Raw genomic sequence first — 16057 nt, forward strand, 5'->3', positions numbered from 1 at the left:
GAGGAGACTCGAACCAACGGAGGTTCCCATGCGTTAGACCAGACCACCCCAGACTGTCCTGTTCTTCTGCTTCTGTGTTCGTTCTCTCTGAACGATGCATTTTGCGTTTTCTTATCTCAACAACACTGAAAGATCTGCTGACCTTTCCTTCACAGAAACATCTACTTCTGCCACAGACTCCAGGAGCAGCAGCAGCTTCCAGGACGACATGAAGAAACGTCGTGACATCGTTTATCCAGAGGATTTCTGTTCTGCAGAGCATCTGGGCTAGGACTAACCCCTGGACTTTTATCTAGAAAAACGTCAATGAACTTCAAAGACCCAGCATGAAGAGTGAAGTCTGCGTTTGTGATCTGCATACTTGATTTAGCATCAGACACAACTTTCAGTTCTTCAAAATATGTTTGACGCAGTGCGTCAAAGATGACCCTGTTTGATCAAATTTAGTTTCATTTGTCAAACTGAGGGAAAATGTAAGAAGATGACAAATCAGAGGAGGTTTCAAAGGTTTCAACCTGCTCATTGATACTGACGTCAAGCACTTCTATGACCCAGAGAGCAAAAGCCCCAAGTTTTCTCAAAGCTAAAAAAGTATTTTTACATTCAGTTTTAGTGAAAAAAACACATTTTCCAGGATTTTTAATCCTACTTTGATCATATTCTTCTTAAAATGATTGAAAGCTTTACTAGACAGACCAGGGTTTCCAGCTGTAAAGGAGCCGCTGTGTGTGTTTGACACAGCGCTCCAACATCCACGCTCAGCTTAGCTGTGGCCCCTTCAAAAAGCCCCCCCATGCTGTGCAAAATGTCCGTAAAAAACGGGGCGGGTCCATGAAAACGGTCCCGCCCACCCCGGCAGGACAAATGTCACGGCCAATTTGTTAACCACAATTGATTTTGCATGGTGGGAAAATCTTCATGGGGGGGCTTAAATGCAGCATAAGATGCAAACGTCCTGGAAGGAGGATGCATTTCTTTCTAGACCCCCCCCCCCCCTCCACACACACACACTCAGTGTTCGACAAGCTTCATTTTTACTATTTGAAACAAAAGTTTAAATGGTCTGGAATAGAGCCTAAAACGGGACGATGCTGATTGCAATGGGGAAGGGGGGGGGGTATCCAATAGGACATTCAGTTTGAGCACAAGCGAACACACCTTTTCATTCATAACGGATAGAAAGTTCTCAGACCTGCCTGGAAAACCCAAAGAGAGCCACCATGGGGGTAACTGACCAGATAAGATCCTCAGGAAAAAGCCACAGAAAAGAGTCCAGAAGACGAAGGAAACTCGTCCCGAAGGTCCTCAAAGAGGCAGAAAAAGATGGAAAGAAGAGCAAGCTGCAGCTGAGTCACTAAAGGTCAGACACCTTGATTCAACAGTCAGGAAGAAACTTGTAGACCAAAATGGATTCATGGGAAAATTCAATGCAGAGAAACATCTGGATCATGCCCAAAACCTCCAGGAGGAACTTTCTGAAAGGAATGGATCCCCAAACGTCAGGATTCAACCCAACAGAGTCGGACATGGAGCTGGGAGTGTGATGGTATGGCAATATGCTGCCGTAATAAATTGTTCTTCAGCAGCAGAATGTTCTCCATCCCATCTAAGAAGGGAGTTTAGCAACAGAACAATGGTCCAAACCTAACAGAGGTCTGCCTCCAAATGGATCGGCCCAAAGTAGATCCACAGTAATTAGATGCTTTGGTTTTTGTTGTCGCTGATTCAACCACATTTAAAAAGGGCTCTTTGGTCAGAGCCTCCTATCTTCATCACAACAGGAATTTAGCCAGAAAAATCTATGATTAATAAATAAAGAGTGCATCACTCAACCTTTAAAAACAAGAAATCACAACATACTCATTTACAGCTAAATCAAAAGTCCATCAGTCATTAAAACGGAATTCACAAATAATAATAGTGTTACATTTGTGTTAAAACCAGAATAAATAATGAATGTATCTAAATTAAACATCAGTACAGTGATTTTTAAACATCCACTATTGCACAGCTCTGGCAGACTTATGTTTTTAATATTTTTAAGCAATGTTAAAACATTTATTGCAGTTTGAAACTGAAGAAGGAATTCCTCACCAGAGACGATCAGGAGTACAAAGATTGTTTATAGTGAGGACGGAAAACCAGAAATTTAACAATTAATTCACGTTAGTCCAGTTCTTTTTCTAGAAATACAATAAACTATACATATATTCTTTTCCAAAAACAGAATTGAGAAGCAGTAAAGGTGCAAAGGCGTTAGTTGACAGAAGGAAAGCCGGCCTCATACATAGATGTCTCACCACCAGAGATAAACCTGACGCTTGGGACTCGGTTCTGACCTGAAGCTGGACCTGTCCTCCTTCAGCCCCCCCGTTAATCTGCCCCCTCCCTTCAGTCATAGCTGACTTTCATCTGCAGTTGTCGGTTTAAAAACCAGCCGGTGAGGACACAAAACAGGTCCAGGTCTTACCTTTTTGTAACTTCCTGCTTCAAGTTCTCCTCTCCATCTGAAGCCACGAGCTCTGTCTGTTTAAAATGTCACCAACTTAGGGGCCAATCAAAGCAAAGCACCAATTCCAATCAGCAGGGATGCCCCGCCCTTTCAGCCCAGCCATCTCCCACCTCATGAAAAAGTGGTGGTGGGGTTTCAGGAGGATAAAGATGGAGTTACAGCTGTTGGAAACAGATCCAGAGGGACGACCAGGAAAGCCAGAATGCTGGTCACTGATTGGCTGTAAAATAAACGGGGGGATTTTTTTTAACCAAAGACAAGTCTTTGCAACTATTTCCCTTCTTTGACTCTTAATCCTTGTGACATGGGGGTTCGGGGGAGAGGGGGGCTCCCAAAGTCTGAGTTTGCTGCCCCCCCCTGCTTTTGTCTCCTTAAAGACCTGAATGGTCACTAATCTGTAAATGGTTGACTGCACTCCTGCAAAGGGCAGGAAAGAAGGGGGCCCCTCTTTGTTTTTGGAGGGGGGGTCTTTCACAATCAGGAAAAGCGCCTTCCATCACTGCTGCAGAGCAGCAGACCAAAGCTGGCTAAACAAATCAGACCTAAATGACCTAAAGGGGGGAGGCTGTGTCCGTTAAGTGAAGCAGGTCTCGAAACAAGTCCCTCTGGGCCCCCCCACAAAGACCTTAAGCCACCATAAAAATAGATTGGCTACAGTTGTGTTCTGCATGCTGCTGGACACTTGTTTTTACCTTTTGGGGACACGGTACGCCCCCTTTTGAAGAAAAATGACCCAAACCGTGACCTGCAACGACCTGCTGAGGGCGGCGGGGATGATAGAGTGGAGGTTTAAATCCCCCATAACTTCATTACACATCTCCTGTGGGGGGGTTGAAGCTGGAGAAGGTTCAGAGGAGTTTTAATAGTAGCCCTGCTTCTAGTCCTGCCTCGCTTTAATTGGGAAACATACAATTTGGCAGCAGGTTAGGGGGAGGAGTCTGACTGTCTGGCCCCTCCCACTTGTCCTTTCTTAGAGACTTTGTCGCCATTCCATGCTCTCATGTCTGAGCTCAGGGTTCTGGCTTTCACTCTGCAGTGTTAAACTCTGCCTCGAAAGCCCCCCCCAGGCAGTTTGATGCTCTGAGAACAGGCCGGAGGATGGGGGGGGGGCATGCTCTGGCTATGTGGACAGCAGACCTGTCTTTAATATTAACCCCCCACTCTGCTGTTAGTCATGAGTCCATCTCTGAGACGTTCGTGCGAGCTCGCTGCTGAGTCTGACATGAAGGCAGAGGGACTTCTGAAGCTGCACGGCGGCGTGCACGGCGCGTGCACGGCACGTGCACGGCGCGTGCATGCATGCGAGTGATGCAACAAACGGGGAGGAACCCGGAGTCTGAAATCTGGATCAAATCCGCTCAATTATCTACCAACAAATGCACAGAGACAAACCCGTTTGTTCTTCCAGTTTTTCCAGCACCCGTCTCTTATGATTGGGTTGGAACCCCCCCCCCCCTAGATAAATAGATCAACCATATAAGGTGGGGGCACGCGCTCCATTACATGTTTGGTATGCTGGGGGGGTGTGCTAACCTGAGACTGAGTAAATATTTCCTTTCTTGGTGTCTGCATGTGGAGCTCCAGGCTAACCCTGATCAGAAGAAGGGTCGGGAGGGGGTCACCTGTGAAAACTATCCCATCAATGTGGGGGTAAAGAACAACAAAGTGTGAGTCATTTAAAAACTGCATGCATGAAAGCTTGTGCAGCAGAGGAAGGTCTCTTTGTCTCTGGAGAAATCAGACCGGCCTGGGACACCTGCTGCCAAAAGCACCAAGCGCACAAAAATCCTCTAAATACACAATGGGCCAAGATTTAATAAAAAAATTATGATGAAGGTTAATCTGAGCCTGAACTGAGTTGTCTCAATTCTGCAGTTTTCTGACTGGACCTGGACTAAGATTCTGTGAGAAAAACCCTGCGAACCTTGACTGTAACCCTTGTGCCATCTTAGATGACCCCCCCCTTTCCATTGACGTGTTCTCCCCATGACAAAGGTGGATAAAGGTGGAAAGATTTCATGTAATCCATGGACACCAGTGAAGATCACAAATCATTGAAGAAAAAAGGTTCAGAACACTGTCTAGTGGGTCTAGATGACCCCACTCCCAATGGTAAAGTGCCTAGGATAGCACAAGGGTTAAGTCCTAACTTGATGAAAATGTTCTTGTGCCATTTTCCTGATGACGGAGGACAAAAAAGAACCTGAAGCTCAAAATGAGTATATATTTAAAAAGCCGTTTGAAAACGACCATATTTCTGATGTTGAAAATACCACAGGCGGGGGCACAGGCTCCCAGATCCGCCCATTCTGATCATCACCTGCAGACAAAGTGATCCATGAACGTCTTTGTTTTCCTGGTCTGAGCTGGAATCTGCATCAGAACTGGACGGATGGAGGTCTCTGATGTTGCTTGCTTCGTGTTGCACCTGTAATGTTAGGTTGGGGATGTGAGGGGCTGTAAGCTAGTGGGAGAGCGTGTTAACAGATGCATGAAGGGATGTGGGGGCAGGTTAACTCCACCCCAACAGCCCCGCCCGCAACTCAGAGGTGAATTTCTAATAAATTCCTGCCGCTCTGCAGCAAACAACACATATCTTGGCTGAAAACAGTATCATCGTAATGAAGAGACAAATGGGAACACTTAGAAAATAGATCAAAAGATGATCGGAGTGAAACTTAAGTTCATTTTTTAAAAATCAACAACTTTGTTTTTTTGAATCTTCATCCTGTAAAATATATGCTGGAGTTTCAAACTTTCTTTTTGCGTTAGATTTTATGTAATTGTGGCAAATCCCCTTAAATTTTTCCTGAAATATTAAGGGAAAATGGAAGCTTTAAGACATTTGTTATCAACATTAGCGTCCCAAAGGCTGGGCTGCGAAATGTTGTCTGACATGAAACCGGTCTGGGGACGGCTGTTCTAAACCTTCTTTTTCTAATTCTGATGAAAGGGTTAAAGAAGAAAAACGAGAGCGACAGGAAATGAAGCAGAGCATGCAGCAAAGTGATCTGCCTTATCTGCAGCAAAAATTTGGCAGCTGTTTTTGACTTAATAATGCCTCTATTAATGCACCGCTGGGGCGGCAGCGCTGCAGCCGGTGGCAGACCTCTCCGAAATCATCTCTCCAACTGTGTTAATGACTGCTGCTGAGTCTGGAGGCGTTGGAGGAACGTCAGCATCACTTATCTCTAAAGGAAAGCCCTTTACGCTGCCAGTTAGACAAACGCTTCGTCAAAATACCTCATGTAAGGAGCTGACAACATTCATCTCAACTAAGGGAAACTCCGGTTCCTGATAACAACCCTCCAAAGTGAAAGTCGCTCCTCCTATCACAGCATTTCGGAGGATGCGACCTTTGGAGTGTGATCTGCAGGAAAATCCATCAAGAATTCCTCGCGCTTCCCAAAGGTGGGTCCAGATCAGGACGGAACCACAGCTCCAGTGGGCAGTCTTCACCCAGCTCCTACCAGCCCCCTGCATGTATGTCCATCAAAGTGTCTTTGAGCGAGACGTCAAATCCCTGCTCAACCACACTGAATAAATCACCAATGAGTTATGAAGAAAAGTCCTTATCTGCAGCTCTAATGTTCTAAACAGAAGAGCAGCTCTGTGCAGGAGGACACACTCTGCTGTTTTAAAGGAGGGAGGATGTGAGGATAGCCGCCCTCTGGACTCAGACCTCTGCCCTAACAGAGGGCAGCACCATGAGAGTTTACAGAAGAAGACGGAGCTTCTGCTGCATCTTTTATCAGGAGATCTGTTTGTCCTGTTTCAAAAAGGCTGTGCTGAGAGACACTCCTTTTTTGTGTTAAAAAAGAGGAGTGACTTCCAAATTCTTCTTCTGGAGCAAGGATATGTCAGTGCAAACGAACGAGGCGCTGCATAAGAGCGTGCTGCACACTAATCAGCCTCTCACAGGCACTGAGTGCAACCATCTTCAGAAGGAAACACCTGGGAGGCATGAACCTGTGAAAGCGGAGGCTGCAGAGGAGCCTGGCATGTGTAGGTGTGGGTGCTGCGCTCCTGTGTCAGAGGAGATGATCCACAGTGAATGTGAAGCTGTCCGCCCCATATAGCTTCAGTGGCAGAGTCAGCCTGCTGCTTCCCTGGAGACCTTCTGCATCCCTCAGAGTCCACTTAGTCAGGCTACAAGTCTGCCCTCGTTAGTGCTCACAGGTATTCAGTTGCACAGGAGTTTCAGTTCTCCACTTGAGCATCGGCAGGAACCTTCACTGAGACTAAATGGTTAAATGTGAGTCTGGGAATAACTGATTGTCGACTCAATTTCACCGTGTTTGCGGTGACGTTACAGGGAGCAGAGGTGCAGAAGGTGGAGGACTTTGAGTTCCTAGGGTCAACGGTCCAGTGGAGAGGCGTTTGTAGGCAGTTTGGAATGGGTGGAGGAAAGGGTCGGATGTGACGCGTGACAGGAGTGTCCGCAAGGAAAAAATGAGTTTGGAGGATCCAGAGGAGATGATTAGATGGAGACAGATGAGCTGCTGTACTCCCCCTACAACCCCTGGGTGGGCGCTATACCAAACCCGTAGGCCGCTGATAGAAAAAAAAAAGTACTAACTTCGATTAATTCCGTTTTGTTTATTTTATTTTGGATAATATTTCCGGATTCTGTTCACCACATGCGTCTGTCTCGACGCGTCACATGGTTTCAAGCAGCTGTTCCTAATGCTAAGTTAAAAGCCCAAAGCTAAAAAGCTTCTGAAAAAATACAAAAAAAAAACATATGTGGAAGGTCTCTTTGGGGAGAAAAGAGTCCCGGAGGAACCCGAATAAGAGTCTTCATCTTCAAAGAAAAAAAACTAGGAGTGAACCTCGACACAGATTTATTGGGACAGTTGTTCCCTCGTACCAGAAGCCGCTCTGCTCTGCCTCATATGTGTGACACACGCAGATAACAAGGTTGCAGATGCGATGGATTCACCTTTATCTTTATATTTAGAAAATACCAGTTTTACACTAAAGTTAGTTAATTTTTTACAAATCAGAAAATAATTCTACAAATCAACAATTTTACTTCACTGAATTATCACCTCAAAAAAAATTCGAAATGTTTTATTTGTAAACTTAATGTGTTTTTTAAAAGTCTCTACATTAAAATAAGCCTTTTAATGTGAAAAATAGTTTTTTCATAAACTGGAAGCTGAAAATATTACACGCCACCTTCGCCCCGTTCAGGAAAATATCATCCGAGCATGAAGAGGATGAGTCCGGCTGCTTTATTCCTTAAAATGTGTGAAAACTTCTTTTAGCACCCAACAGTTTGTGCGACACAAATACTAAATTTCCATTTCCAGGACTCACGGGGTGATAAACACAAAGAAATACGGATGTACTGAACGCCAAATAAAAGTCAACATTTTTGCTTGCAAAGCAATTTCACCAAAAAACAAATCACAGACTACTTTGAGGCTAAATTGGCCAAAAGTAGAGCATGGGGCAGGAAGTCCCCAGACATTCTTCTTTGTCCTACAAACAAAAGACTATTGATGACTACAGGTGGAGATATTGACGACTTCAACAGTCTAAAGCTCCGTCCACACTGACCTCAGCAACACGCATTAAAGTAACCACTTTCCATGAAAAGTCGATGTAAACGGGTGTTTCACACTGTAACCGGGTTAAAAACGTCTGCATTCACTCTTGTTTCTATAACCGTTTTTGGTCAACCATTGAACATGTATTGAATGTGAAACCAGGCTGCACTTTGACCAATCAGGGATTTGGTAGTTTTGTGCCTGGCTAGACTCTTTTATCTGGAGTCTTTTATATATTGGAATAAAGCTGTGAAAGAATAAGCCTGGAGCAAGATTCCCCAGATTTGCACCACTTTGACATTTCACACCAAGCCTCCTCCAAACTGTAGGTGGCGGACATGCGCTAGTCTAGAAAAGAAACAAAGAAGAAGCCCATCCCTGCTTGTTGAGTGTGAACACAGAGGACTCGTTCAAGAAAAAACAAATTCCAGAACAAGATCCCACATGTTTACCATCATTTGACACATTTGACTCAAACATACCTTGTAGACGGTCAGATTCATTTATTTTAGTTTGGAGTTCGTCCAACCTGGATCTTCATGTCTGCATGTTCAGGTCTCGTCAGGAAGGAGGTAAATGCTGAGGGTAATTGTTTCGACCCACAGTAAAAAGCCCAGCACACTTTGTTTAGAAAGCCAGGCTTTTTTAATTTACCTGAAAACATCGTTATGTGCAACATTTGCATAATGGCTGCGTGAGCCTAATTCCATGCGCTCCATCATGGACCCTATAGTAGAGAGGACTACCAGAGAAACAAGCAGGTGTGAATGCAAAACGCTGTGACTGTTTAAATCAGAGGTTAAAAGTTGGATTTGTGTCTGTTTTTGTAGAGTACAGTGTTTTTATATCTGTGCTTTCCTAGAGCACACATGTTTTTTACATCAGTATTTTCATAGAATCATATTTACATCATTATCTTTATCTTTAATGTTTATTTTGGAACATTGGACTTTGCTTTCATTCTGACTCATGGAAACTGTGGAAAGCGGCGTGTGAGCGGTTGACATACATGAATTTACTGACAGACTGAAGCATGTTTTTAGGATGTAAGAGCCAGATGTTGTGGCTTTGGTTTTAAGTAAATGAGTATGATGAGACATGGCTTGTGAAACTAACTGATTTTACATGAACCAGGCTAAAAAGTACTGAGGTGATGTTTCTTTGACCGGCAGGAGAAAGCACAGAGTGTGTGGGTGGCATTATCACAATATAGAAATAGAGAAACCAGCAGAGTACACCTCCCACTGATCCACTGTGTCCTTCCCTCACAGAGATGCTGCTGAACAAAGAAAAGCAACAAGCCGGCCCAAGCTTCAGGTTCATTTGGAGGCTTTATTCTGACATGAGCACAGAGAGCAGAAGGCAGTGAGTGTTTTAATCCCTGCTTTTCAGAAAACCTAATCTGCACTCAACAGCCAGGATCCCCCCCCAAAAAAAGGAAATTAATTACCAGCATTAAAGCTGAGCAACTGGCAGAGAAAGGTTGTAAAGTAATTACCTACTTTGAGACAGAAGCCTCTGAGTCTTATTTTATATTCAGCTTCTTCTCTTGATGAGCAGCATCAGTGACGGAAAACAAACTCACCACAGCCCATTACACAAATTACTCCAGGAAAATCTTCTGTGGAATAAAAAAAAAAAAAGACTTTTCAGATTACCTTTACCTTGTGTCTTGATCATAAAGGTAATAGGTCTGCAAATAAATGCCTGTTCATTATTATTTTTTCCAATCCTGTCAAAAGTTAAACCAATTACAGCAGAAAAAGATTTTTTTCTCTACAAGATGATTTGACTTTAATGTGATTTCTTTTTTCGTGTGGACAAACAGTAATTTATAGAATGCAGGTGTCTGAGGCAGCTAACCGATTCATTAGAGCCCTTGGCACAAAAATACAGGAACTTTGGTGTTCACACTCACAATGTGCATTTGGTTTGTTTAGGTTTCAACCTGCAGGGCTTAAAGAGCCACTCTGATCATCTATCAGCCTATGTTCAAAGTGTCCCAGTGGTCTTTTAAATAATATAAAAACCTGTGTCGTTTTCTAGGACTCACTTTCTGTAAAGCAGGAATTCATTCGACATGTATCTCCAAGTGATTGGTAGGGCCAACCCTGTCTCCCCTTCCCATCATCCATCTGTCTACACGCTTTCCCGCTAGCTTACAGCTCCTCCCACCCCTAATAATAATAAAAATTCATAAGCCTTTAATAGTAAACTATATTCATGTATATGATCATAAATTACCTTTGGCACACTAAAGAACACATTTTTGTTTAAATATTAGTTATTTTCCTGAATTATTTTGCTACCCGGAGGTAAGATGACTCGACCTCTGAGGCTCCGCCTTCCGCTTCTTGTGGGTGCCGCCCATTTTGTGACGTCAACCTAGAGCCGGCCTCAGCAGCGTGTCTGTGTTTCGCCCACAAAAACAAACATCAGAACTTTTGCGAAGATGGATGTGCATGTTGTGCAGTGAAAGTGAAAGCGTTTAGCCGATCACATAGCTCCACAGAGAAAGTGGGCGTGTGTGTTAGCCTGGGGGCGTCGCTGGCACCTCAGACTCTTCCTGGAAGGGGCGGTTCCCCACTTTATGACGTCACAATGTGAGAACGGATCAAAATACCGCTTTGGGGTTTCTTTTTGTGAGGAAGGAACATTATAAAACACTTAAAAGCTCAAATGTGGATTTTGCATAATTCAAAGAACAAAAAAAAACATTTTCAGTGAAGTGGATCTTTAAAGCAGATCACTCCTGCCCTGGTCCGTAGGATCTACCCCCCTTCCTGTTTCCCAGCTCTACCTGTGGTCTTTTTGCAGCTGATTACCTGGATCAGCTGTGTTCACTCAACAGATGAAAAGACACCTGAGTCAGTAAATCAGCAGAAAGAGAGAACAGGAAAAGGCTGGGAGATCTTGAGTAACATGGTTGGGCAGCGCTGGTTTAGAGGGAATTATGATTCTGGAAGGTTTTCTTCCATGTTCATTTTTCCCCCTTTGTGACTGATTTCAATCAACGCAAACAAATACAGTACTCCTTAGCTCTTATTTAGGAAAAGAAAACAGCCACAGGGTAAATCTGAACCATCAGGAATCAGGAAAATGTTTGCAGGTTAACGGTGGTGAAGCGCTTTAATTCTTTTCGCCTTTTTCCAGCTCTGGTCAGTGTTTTTTTTAGAGGAGAGCACCCCCAACTGATCAGCTGTTGGAACAGCAGGTTTTTCCGGTCTCCTCTGGGAACGCTGTGCGTGAAACCAAACCAGATTGTCATCCCTCCTGCCGATTCCAGACGAGTCCACGGGACTGTCCCAGAGAGGGGAGGGGGGCCTTAGAGATTAACTTCATCAATGGTGGGTATTGTGTCTGATCTAAATGCTGGATGTTCTTCATGACCTCAGACTCAAGAGCACTTTGGTTCTGCTGCAGCACACGGACAAAAACGTCATTGTGTGCTTCTCCTTCCACGCTGTGTTTTTGATTTATTGTTGGAATGAAAAGCTCCTTTATTATATTGATAGTGCGGCTTTAAAAAGAGCAACAGCCTAGTGCTCATGTGCAGAAATATTAGGACTTGAGGTTAGACCCAGTCCTTCAGTTTGGGACTTTCTTCCTGCTGCTCTTTGAGCGCTGCGAACACAAAACTTCTTCATCCTGCCAACAACTCCCCAGAGCGCAGGCCCCGGTTGTCATGGGCGACGGGATGTTGCAGCCCTGCAATGAAGGGCAGAAACATGACTCTGCCTTCGGCGGCCATTGTTCTGACTCCCCCCACCTTGCTCTGGGAGGTGTGTGGAGCGGAGCTGTGCTCTCCGGCTCAGTCACCTGCTCTGCTGCCTTCAGGCGGCCAGGATCTTCACAGACGAGCTGCTAATGCCCCCCCAACAGGTGTCTCTGGAGGAGATCAGATTTTCTGTGTTCAGAGCCTGGGGGGTTAATGTACACACACAAAGACCCGCTTCGCTTCGGTCGGTCATCATTTCTTACACTTCCTGATTGTCTCGTAAATAAAGAGCCGTCCTTTAAACTGAGGCTGTGAGTAACTGGCTGTAATGGGATTATTGTGACACCCAACACAATGAGATGAAAGCTGGTTATTGAATCGGCGACAAACAGAGAATCAGGCCTCAAAAGGAGCAGAGGGAAGCTGTGCATTAACCTGCAGGTGTGTGGGACACTCAATTCATTAGGTTTTATCACCTTTTAGCTGATTGAAGTCTACCTTATTCCCTGCAGACAGCTCATATTCCCCCCCCCCCAGTGCTCCTGTCTTTGCAGCAACTTCATTTCCACTGTTTGCTTTTGGCCTAAATTCATCTCATCAAACCCGGAGTTCTTCACCCTAATTATTTCTGAAAACAATTTCCGGTTTCCCTTCAGCGTCTGTCAGCGGACGAGAGGAAAACAAAACGATGTGTCTGTCAGGACAAGAAAACACTTTTGACGAGCTGTGGAGGTGATTCCTCTTCTGTGACGGCCCTCATGTCTGTGGATGTAACGCCACATTAAAGTCACGCTTCCTGTCAGCTGTAAATGAAAAAAAAAAACTTAAGCAGGTGACAACACCAATGCAAACTTCTCAAAACACACTGATGCTAAAGACTTGGTGCTTTAAGCAATTGGCTGATCACTGCTGGGGAGAAACGGCTTGCTGCTCTCCGTCGTCGACAATTAGCAAACCAGGTCAGAGATTGATGTAAGCGGTCGACCAGAGTTCAAGATGGACGTAAAAGGAAGTGTGCGGCTGTTGGGCTTGAAAGTGTGATGAGGAAAATTGTAGAGGAAGGTGGTGGAGGGTGCAGGAAGCCACCCTTTTGAAATGACACCTCCTTAACTCGGGATGATGGCTCCCAGGGCCCAAACAACAGACTCCTCCGCGTGCGTGTCACTGCTGTGCATGCTAATGTCTGAAATGTCGGTTCCTGCAAGAAGGTGTTTACAAAGCGCCGCTGGAGCCTGCGCCTCCATCTCGCTCTCTGCTTTCACCTCCTAACGTTTCCCCGTTAATGCGGCGGATCGCACTAAAACAAATTTCCGCCGTTATGAGCTGAATTCAGCAGAGCATCACAGGTCTGAGCGCCGACCACGACGGACGAAAACGGATCACAGAAGAGTCCAGACACTAGTCGCCTTCTTATGTCAGTGTAGACGTCAAACGCCCCCAAGGACGATCTGCACTCCCAACCGCAGCAGAGTGAGCCTTCAGGTGTCATCATGACGGTGGCATTTCCCATAGAAGGCCATGCAATCACGGTAGATGTTTGCACTGCAGTAAAAAGTGATTTAGAGCTTCTCTTGATCCTGACAGCATGCCGGAGAGCAGCTTCTTCTCATCCACCGTAAAAAGCCTTGACTGACTCACACCCCCACGCCCTCGGATGTCGGAACCCGGCCTTCGCAGAGCCCGTTGCTCCCTCAGATAAATACAGCTATAAATTGAGCAGAAAGCCCCCATCAACTCTGTTTACAGAGACGTCCCACCTTTCCCACACATGGTACTCTCCAGGAGTTTGGTTTGGGGCCACCAGCATGCCAAGTGTGGCTGCAGCTGTGGGGGGTGTTTGCAGACCAGATGCCCACCAAGCTTGTGCTGATGTTGGAGCACAATGTTGGCAGCTACATCCTTCATGGAGGACTTAGAGAAATCCAGACATGCTTCTCACCCTGAGGTCCTGCCTTCAAAGTCAGTGGAGGAGTGTTTAAATGTGTTCAGTTTGTCTGCAGGCTGTGAGAGCTGCAGCGTCAACCCTGGTTTTTTTTTGTTCCTGATTTTCAGGCACGACTCCTTCCTTCCATTTGCTTTTCCGACTTCAGCTGTTTAACCTTTGCAGAGGCGACCTCACCTTTCACCTCAAACACCCTGAAGATAAAGAGACAAATGACCGGAGGATGGTTTTAAAAAATGTTCAAAGGTTGTTACAGAATAACTCCTGAAAAGATTCACCTTCTGGAGCTCCAGACTTCGGCTGTCGAGTGCAGTCGCCATGCTGTCGAGATTTTATTTCTCATTTTTCAGACAGAAAAACAAAAAGGAGCCATGCGGCTTCTGGATTGTCACCTGTAGACTGATGCTAAAATGACAAAACTCCCAAATTTTTATGTGTTTAAGGAAGCCTTTTGTTGTTTCCGCAGTGACACCATGCAGACTATGAAGTAGGGACTTTCCTGCAGCATCTTCTGTCAAAAGCCCTCCCACCCCCACCCCCCGGTCAGGATATTTATCATCTATCATACTCTGTCTCTGCTGCCTGTCCCTAGCCTTCCACCTGATGTCAGTCTGTTATTCCTGATGATCTTCTCAGACACGAAAAGACGTCTGGGTTTTTTTTTTATAAAAAAACAGCATTTTGGGTTTTTGTACATGATTTGTTCACATTTGTGATCAGAGGTTTGTTCAGAAGAAAATTTGACTTTGATTTTTGATTCAGCGCTTCCTGCATGTTACGAAGGCAAAGAGACATCCGACATTTGTTCCCTTTGATGCACCCCGGGGCAGCATATCCATTAGCGTTATCAGCTCCATCACGGAAGGTGAAGGTGATTGTCTGGGGGTGTGGGGTGGGGTGGGGCGGGGAGGGTTTCCTCCTTCGAGCTTCAGAAAATCGAGACATGCTTCACCGAGAAACTCACTCAGCCACATTTGACAGACCAAATCCAAAACCACTGCCGGCCCATCCATCTCTCTCAGACAGCAATGGAGGCGGGGGCGGGCGGGGGGGGGGGGGGTGTCTTTGTCCTCTAAAGGTAAATACGTGTCTCTGGATTTTGAGCTGTGCTGTTGAGACTTTTACCTTAGATTGTTAAGACACATACAGAATAGAGTTTGTATAGAAACAAAGGCGGAGGCCTTCGTCCCAGCTGTCCTTACTGTGGAGACGGGCTGTTTGCAGTCGAAAACCTGGCAAGCCTCTACGGGTGACCCACAACAAATATCCAAGTTCTAGACCCCCTTGGTAAACGTCATGCATATTTTTGGTGTAATGTGCAGTGATTGCTGCATTTTTTTAAAATCCCCTCCAAAGCCTGCGGTTGCTCAAGGAGCCTGTTTGTGCTGTTCACGTGATACGTGTGCAGCCTGACTGTTAGAAATGAGGAAGTTAAACATAAAATTGAGTTTTTGTGGACATGCTACAGGCACTTATGTATCCCACATTTGTGCCCAGTCAGTGAGGGGCCAGTACTTGCACCAAACTGACCACTAGAGTGCAGCGCATGGATAAGGAACGACAGCATTGACCTTCGTACGTCTAACTTCCATTAGCATTAAAAACACTTCAGGACATGACAATGGTACCTTCCATTTTCATTGCATCCTTTAAAGGGCCGATATCATACAAAACCCTCGTTTTGAGCTTCTCAGTGTATTATAATGTTCATACCTCACTTAAAACAACCCCGAAGCTGTATTCTTATCCATTCACACATTTCTGAGGATTCCTCTTAAAATCAGCGTTCTGAGCATCAGCCCCTCCCAATCCATGATAAAACAACCAGGTCCTCACATTTTGTCATCACAAAGTGATGGAAGAGTCTGCACTGCCAGCACCGCCCCCAGGTTAACGTACATTTCTCCGTGGAGCTAGCGGTGATCGGCTAAATGTTTCATTTATGAACTATATATACATCTTTGCAAAGTCTGGATGTTCTTTGTTTTTGTGGGCGAGACACAGACACGCTGCTGCCGGCTTTAAGTTGACATCATGAAATGGGCGGCATCCACAAGGAGCGAAAGGCGGAGCCTCAGAGATCGATTCGTCTTACTTCTGGTTAGAAAAAAGGGCTACAAAAATAAATTATACTGCAAAAATAAGTCATATTTCATTGAAAATGTGTTCTTTAGGGTGCCTAAAGGTAATATATTATCAAATACATGGATATAGTTTACAATGACAGGATTTAGAATAGCATGATAAAAGCCCTTTAAGGTGGCTATACAAGCCTAATGGGACTGATAGTCTGGTGCAAGCCTTCCCACACTTCCCATCATCCCTTTGTT

The 16057-nt window shown here is 45.1% G+C and overlaps 1 protein-coding gene and 1 long non-coding RNA gene across 3 annotated transcripts in view; one reads left to right on the forward strand and one right to left on the reverse strand.

The window, feature by feature from the left end:
• LOC101174783 (cadherin-20) overlaps window positions 1-16057 on the reverse strand; it is a 46441-nt gene that overhangs the window by 15621 nt on the left and 14763 nt on the right. The window contains exon 1 of one of the 2 annotated variants that reach the window (XM_023950281.1): window positions 2471-2741. The exons of the other annotated variant lie outside the window; for it this stretch is intronic. The gene's annotated coding sequence lies outside the window, so the exon portion shown is untranslated. Of the gene's footprint in view, window positions 1-2470; window positions 2742-16057 lie in introns of those variants that run through there. 2 annotated transcript variants of the gene reach the window in all.
• LOC110013618 lies at window positions 10934-14421 on the forward strand. Its single transcript, XR_002288768.2, has 3 exons — window positions 10934-11137; window positions 11221-11414; window positions 14194-14421. It is a non-coding gene; the product is annotated as an uncharacterized LOC110013618 (long non-coding RNA).

This window comes from Oryzias latipes, chromosome 20 (genome assembly GCF_002234675.1).
Source record: "Oryzias latipes chromosome 20, ASM223467v1".
Taxonomy (NCBI): Eukaryota; Metazoa; Chordata; class Actinopteri; order Beloniformes; family Adrianichthyidae; genus Oryzias; species Oryzias latipes.